Here is a 7511-nt window from a genome sequence, read left to right as displayed (position 1 = left end):
GTGAGGAGGCACTGATTGGCAGCACTGATGGGCATTGATTGGCAGCATGGGGGGCACTGATAGGCAGCACTGGTGGGCACTGATAGGCAGCATTGGTGGGCACTGGTGGCCACAGTTGGGACTGCACTGATAATCAGGACACTGATAATCAATGCCCTGATTATCAGTGTAGATCAGGGATATGCAATTAATGGACCTCCAGCTGTTGCAGAACTACAAGTCCCATGAGGCATAGCAAGACTCTGACAGCCACAAGCATGACACCCAGAGGCAGAGGCATGATGGGACTTGTAATTTTGCAACAGCTGGAGGTCCGCTAATTGCATATCCCTGGTGTAGATGTTCCTTTCACACAAGCCGGTTATCGGCTCTCCTCTCCTCATTCCGTCAGCGTGAGGAAAGGAATGCCGATAACGGGTTTGTGTTTAAATCATGATCAGCTGTGATTGGACACAGCTGATAACGTGGTGAAGAGCCCCTGATTGGCTCTTTACCGTGCTCTGTGATCAGCTATGTCGAGAAGACACAGCACTCGCGTGGCGGGCGCGATCACAGAAGGATGTCAAATGATGCCCTCCCAGAATGGCCGGCTGTAGCGGCTATTCAGCTATAGCATGGTCAGGAAGTAGTTAAATTAGTAGATCAGTCTCAGTGCCACTTGCTGCACTGAAATGTCAAGGAGTCTTACTGGTCTATCTAGGTTACCACTATGAACTACAGAACACCTCTCCCATGTTATAGAGGTGAGGAAGGGGGAGCAGCTTGTAGTCAAAGCTCTGGGGTAAAACCTTGTCTAGGTTAATTTAAAAAGGTAGCAGTGGGTGGAAGAGTATTTTCCAAATGTATTTTTTTAGAAATGTAAAAAATACTTGTTCCCCTATTACCCTCATACCAGTTAATGTGCTGCTTTAGCTCATACTCAGAATACTCCTTCATCTTCTTTCTGTTTATAAAGAAAGATTACAAAATAAAGGGGTCTCCCGGTTTTCCAAAAGTAGGTTTACCTTGGCCTGTCTCTGTATTGTTCCAGCATTCTGTAGAAAATCTGCCCCTGTGGGGGCATCAAGTTCAAGAGCTGTAGTCTTTACAGTTGTGTTTTATCTAACTTCTACAGCCAATAAGTAAGTGATTATAATGCTGTAATAAAATAGCAAAATAGGTGATATAACAGATACTATCTATCCCTTAGCTCTTGGTCTCTTGTAGTGTTCCTGTGTCACTTTCCTAAATTCTTGTTCAGATATTGGTTCTTTCAAATGCCCATTTGTAAATGTTCATGCAGTAGTACCGCCCATTGTTGTTCATGTATAAGTAACTTAAAGCAGTAGTAATGCCTTTTTACCTACAGGTAAGCCTATAATAAGGATACATGAATATCTTCTAAACGTGCACAGTTTAAGAGATATTCACCTTGGATACAGCCAGTGACGCCCTCTGAAGGTCTGGCGTCTGAAAGTCTGGCATGCACGGCAGTGACATCATTGCAGCTCCACTGGAAGGCTTCATTCTAAGGTAAGTATTTCATAATGTGTTAGAGTGCATTGCCTACTAGAACATTATGCAATTGCCTTATAGGTGTTTTTTTTTTTTTTCGTTTCTTTTAACCAGCCGCAGTTTACTACCACTTTAAATTCATTACACGTCTCTTTATCCACTGTGTCTTGTTCTCCATTCTTAAAGGGATATGTTTGATGCCACAGAAGCAAAACATGTGTTATGCTTTTATGGCATGCATATGTATGCTAAGTATACAAGTAATTCCCTATCTGATACTTTTGCCTGCATATGACTAAGATAACAAGTACATTATTTTTACTTAGCTATTTTGCATATTTTAGAGTGTTTTACGGAGTACATGCAGAATTACTCTGAAGTGGAACAGAATGAGAAGGAGGGCACAAGCATTTGAGCGCGACAACATGGGCATGCAATTGCCCTTTAATATTTAATAAAAAAAAAATTAAAAATAAAAAAAACGGGATTCAGGCAGCTGGGATATGCATCACCTGACCTATGGAAATTCCCAGAAGGTCACGTGATGCATTGGGAAAGTTCTGGAAGCAGGGGCTTATTATAAAAGGACCCCGTTCTGAGGTAACCATCAGTGGGTCTGTCACAGCTGAACGAATTTCCCCTCCTCCCCCCTTCCTTGTCGCAAGGCACATGTTTGTGGTTTGTCATGCTTTTTATTGAAAGGGGGGACTGGTATTTATGATATTTGTGCTCAAGTCGTGTTATGGCTGAGCAAAGTTATATTTTACAGATTAATAAAGTTTAAAGATAATTAATAAATAACATATTTATATGAATTTGTTATTTATGGATAATTTATTTACACCAATAAACGTGCCGTGGCCATAATTTTGCCACTCAACGGTGTTTGTGTTATATTTATTATAAAAATTTGAAATACATTATAGGCAAGGGGAAAGGTGCAATCTGCATTCCCATATCTGGTGGTTCTGACCAAATACAAGATTAAATAATACAGTTTTACTTTATCTTTACACTTCTGTTGCCAACTACTGCAAAGAACCCTCGTGTCAGCATAATCCACAGATCTCATCTGCAGTGCCTCTTAAAGGGTAACTCCACTTTTGTGGGGGGAAAAAATAGCACATAAAAAAACAAATATAGCATATACAATTGTGACACAAGTCATATTGTAATTGAAAGTGATTAAAATTACCTTTCCCTTTCAATCTGTAGTGCTGGAATTGTCTGTAAAATGCAATGCAATATGGCTACCTGAAGGCATTCTGTACACAGATGGTGTACTGAATGCCCCCTTGAGATGTCATTTCCTGCTTGTGTGATTGGCTTACTGATTTTCCCAGATGTCTGCACTAAGATACAAGTCAGATTTTGTGCATCCCCTGCAACAAAAAATGTCATTTTTGATGAGATACTCTCAAAGGGAAATCACGTCTAAAGGGATGCAGACCCTGTAGCTTTCTTCATTAGAGCCTTGCAGGTACAGCAGCTGATTGATAATTATTAAACCACTCCCATACAGATACAAACAGCTATTCTTTCAGAATAACAAAATGTAGGAAACTGCAACAAAGTTTCTTAAAATCCTTGCAATATACAAAGATCACCCAAAGGGGAATGCTTTTTCTCACAAAGTGGAGCTATTTTTTAAGTGATTTCCACCAAAACTATCACTCAAATAACATAAAATGATGATGGGACAGTGATGGTGGATTTTTGTTTATATCAGAACAGCTTTCTCCCAACACAGGTCAATGGCAATAGAAAGGCAACTTAAAGCAGGTGATACAGCTTAGAAGGAGGTCAACTGCAGGTCCCATTACCACCTTCAATGAACTCTGATTGATCTCTAAAGCATCTCAAACTAATTTTAAGTGCAAGAGGAAAACACCTGAAAGCACACTGCATTTGGCCATCAACAAGACCAAAGCCTGTTCTAAAGCACATAGAATGAACTAGGATATACCAACATTTCATTAACGAGTTCAGGATTTTATCTAAAACTATGCTTTAAATAAAATCTTCAATGACAACCCATATTTTTAGAGAAGCAACTACAATCACCACACTGTAGGGAAATCTGAAGGACCATAGGCTGCAGTTTAGCTTAGTTTGGTACAGCCACATTACACACAATGAAAGTGTTTAGCTGTAACACCCTGGAATTAGTATGAAGCTGGGAGTTGGTCCACTACCATTGGAATGCTGAGAAATTTATGCCAGTTATGGCATTACGGATAGCCTTAAAAAGATATTTTCTGCATTGCACATAGCAACATTTTAAATGCAGTGGCCAAAATATTTCAGAAAACTCAAGAACAAATCTTGATTCTGTGGGAACCACTAATAGTTGTAATATTTTTAATATATTCTGGCTTTCATAAATCAGGCCAATGTATGTGTAATGAAAAATCAAACCCACGAATATCCATAATAATTATGAAAGTAAGTATTACATAGTTACATAGTTACATAGTAGGTGAGGTTGAAAAAAGACACGAGTCCATCAAGTCCAACCTATGTGTGTGATTATATGTCAGTATTACATTGTACATCCCTGTATGATGCGGTCGTTCAGGTGCTTATCTAATAGTTATTTGAAACTACCGATGCCCCCGCTGAGACCACCGCCTGTGGAAGGGAATTCCACATCCTTGCCACTCTTACAGTAAAGAACCCTCTACGTAGTTTAAGGTTAAACCTCTTTTCTTCTAATTTTAATGCATGGGTCACGTGTCTTATTAAACTCCCTTCCGCGAAAAAGTTTTATCCCTATTGTGGGGTCACCAGTATGGTATTTGTAAATTGAAATCATATCCCTCTCAAGCGTCTCTTCTCCAGAGAGAATAAGTTCAGTGCTCGAAACCTTTCTTCATAACTAATTTCCCCCAGACACTTTATTAGCTTTGTTGCCCTTCTTTGTACTCGCTCCTTGTACTGCCCAGAACTGGAGAACCTACTGAAGGTGCGGCCGGACCAGAGTCTTGTAGAGTGGGAGAATTATCGCTTTATCCCTGGAGTTAATCCCTTTTTTAATGCATGCCAATATTCTGTTTGCTTTGTTAGCAGCAGCTTGGCATTGCATCTATTAGGACCCCCAGGTCCTTTTCCATCCTAGATTCCCCCAGAGGTTCTCCCTCCAGTGTATAGATATTAAAACAGGCCCCAACATCACTTACCCTAAATGAAATGAAATAAATGATTTTAAATTATTTCACTGACCCAGCCTGGTGTAGAAAAGGGTGTAAAGATAAAGAAAATGCACCAGAAATATAAGCTGTTCTAATTTCAAGCCAATAAAAAGTGGATGTCAGCTTTCCTGCAAATACTTTTTTATTGCTGCCAGTGTTTTTGAAAGGCATGGCGGGAGCAATGGAACAGTCCACAAATTTCTTAAATCCTGCCCTTTACATGTTCACATTATTTTCATCTGCATTTTAAAATCAAAGGTTGGTTAGAACCATATTTTATTACATGTATCACTCTCCAGCCAAAAATAATTTTTCCCTTTCCAGGCCGACATGCTTAATAGCAACAAGTATTAATGCTGTAACCAACCTTAGAAAGCCTTGCCAGTGTAAGACAACGCTGGAAACATTGAGATGAATGGATCTATTTTATGAACCATAAAAGTTTTATTTGTCTTGACGCTAAAACAGGTTTAGTCAGGGAGTTGACATGCTTTAAATAAATTAGTGGAATTAATTTCCACTTTTGATACAATAGAAACAGAGCAGTGACGACCAGCTTATTTCTTCCTGTTCCCATTTGATAACGATATTGATAGTGTTCTGTTTTTTTTTTCCCTTCCTTGTCAACTTGTAGAGGGCCAGGCTAAGCCACATAGATTCAGCCCGTTTATTAGAAGCTGGAAAAAAAAGGATCAAGACCTGGTTGTACCACAGCTACCTCTGACAGCTAAGGAACCAGTTTGGCGTCTGGTTTGCCTGTTGTTTTACTGCTGACCTTCAGATCAACTTTAACCCCTGACTTCTACGAGCATATATCATGACAAGAGCCTGTTTAACACAAATGGTGCCCAACCAAAGGGGAGAAAAAGGAGTCAAGATTTCCTTTTTTACGAAGAATTTGGTTTTTCACCCCTCTTTTCTCAGTCTCCACAGGTGAAATCCTTCCTAGCAGCTGGCTTATGAAATATTGTGGTGGGAGGCCTTAATAAGCTGAAAGCACCCTCAGCTGGAGATAAATGTATGCAAATGAGATGCACAAACAAAGGAGCTTGGACAGAGAAATATCTGCAGTTCCAGCTAAATGCTGCCTACAGCAGGAAGATGAACAGCTTTGATAAAATGGTAACAAAAAGCACCTTTTTATCCTCCAGCATGTTTTACATTGCAATAGACCATTGTCATTGTAAGCCATTGGAGCATGCAGAGGTTTTCTGCACTATTTCAGCAACCTGGTTAAACATTTGTTTTAGAGCATTCATTGAATATAATAAACATGCTTCTCTATATGCTGATTTAAGACTCTTTGTTTTCTACTTTTATTTTTTTTTTTCACAATCTGATCACTTACTTTATAAAAAAGGTACAACGTGAAAGTATTTTTTGTATTACCTATAGGTTATTAAAAAACATATGTGCATGTTAATAAATTGTGACAATACTGAGCTGGCAATAAATAGCTACTACATAGTGCTGGATCTCTTTAAAGTCTTAAAAAGGAATACCTTGAAATGAGTTAATTCCTATTGAAGATTTGCAAATAAATATAATTATTTTTATCTTTTTTACTAACAAACTAAATGTAACTCTAAGAATGTGTTCCGCTGTAGGAAATAGCGAAGGAATGTATTTTGAATTAGTTAATATTTAAAATGTATAGAAACTGTTAAAATAGAGTTAAGGAAATATCATATTACAACAAAATAAATAATGCAAAAAATTATATATGTAAGAAAAGTCTAAATATAGCCTATAAATAAACCATGCATACTGTTTATCCTTGTGGTTGAAAAGCAACTGATACAGAACATGAGATGAAATAACATGATTTAGTATAAAATATATTTTACATTAATATATAATGTGTATTGTACATATATGTATATAAATACACACATACATTTTCCACCAAAAAAAAAAAAAACAGAAAAGCTTTCTAGAATCATGTGTTGTATTTTATTTTTCACCTTAGTAATTATCTTACAAATGTAATTTTATTTTGAACATCTGGCTCACAAAACAAGCTATAATTTTATTTATGTTGCATTTGCAGTGTTTGGTATTTATCATCCAGGGTGGCTGGAAAACCTGAAATGCATACACATACCTCACAAAACCTACACAAACCCTTTCCCTCACTTTTACAAATATTTAATGATTGTGAATGGTTAAAAAAATAACAGCAAGCCTACCAGCAGTCTTAGCTCATTAACTTTCGAATGGAAACATACATTTAGAGATCATAGCTGAAACATGGATGCAATTCCTGTGCTTCCTCTTCTATCTTTAAGCTTATGGCAGTGTAATTATATTCAACTGCTGCTGTATGAAAAGGGCAAACAGCCTCTTCTACACAGAACAATGAAATTACAGCTGAGATTTCAGCTAGCAAGAGCCGTCTTCTCAAGGCTTTTATGATTCATTATTTCCCATTAAATACAGTATTAGAAGTGTACACTAGATAGTGCCTGGTTTCTGCTCAGTGCACATTATCCATATTACGCAGGTCTGGGGAGCAGAATTAGGAAACTTTGGGGGAATGAGCAATATGTGTTTGCTGTTAGAAGGACCATATGGCTCATCTTTCTCAATTGCTTTCATTGCAGTTCTGATGCAGGAGAAATTAAAGTTTTATTTGATGTGGCGCTGCTTAATGAACTGTCTTCTGTTTGGAAAATTGAATATGTTTTCTGTTATTTGAACACAGAAACCTCATGTGTTTTCCTGCTCAGGTTGCAGTAAGTATTAAAAAATAGCAGGTTTTAATTTGGTAGTGAAAGGAAAATAAATGCATGACACACTAACCTCAAGCAAAACACTGTTTTAGTT

General features: G+C 37.8%; 1 long non-coding RNA gene across 1 annotated transcript; it reads left to right on the top strand.

The window, feature by feature from the left end:
* The first annotated feature begins 1342 nt into the window (after positions 1 to 1342).
* LOC141141591 (uncharacterized) lies at positions 1343 to 5969 on the top strand. Its single transcript, XR_012244148.1, has 2 exons — positions 1343 to 1512; positions 5320 to 5969. It is a non-coding gene; the product is annotated as an uncharacterized lncRNA (long non-coding RNA).
* The last annotated feature ends 1542 nt before the right edge of the window (positions 5970 to 7511 follow it).

Source organism: Aquarana catesbeiana, linkage group LG04, assembly GCF_042186555.1.
Source record: "Aquarana catesbeiana isolate 2022-GZ linkage group LG04, ASM4218655v1, whole genome shotgun sequence".
NCBI lineage: Eukaryota > Metazoa > Chordata > Amphibia > Anura > Ranidae > Aquarana > Aquarana catesbeiana.
This window is presented reverse-complemented; position numbering and strand designations above follow the sequence as displayed.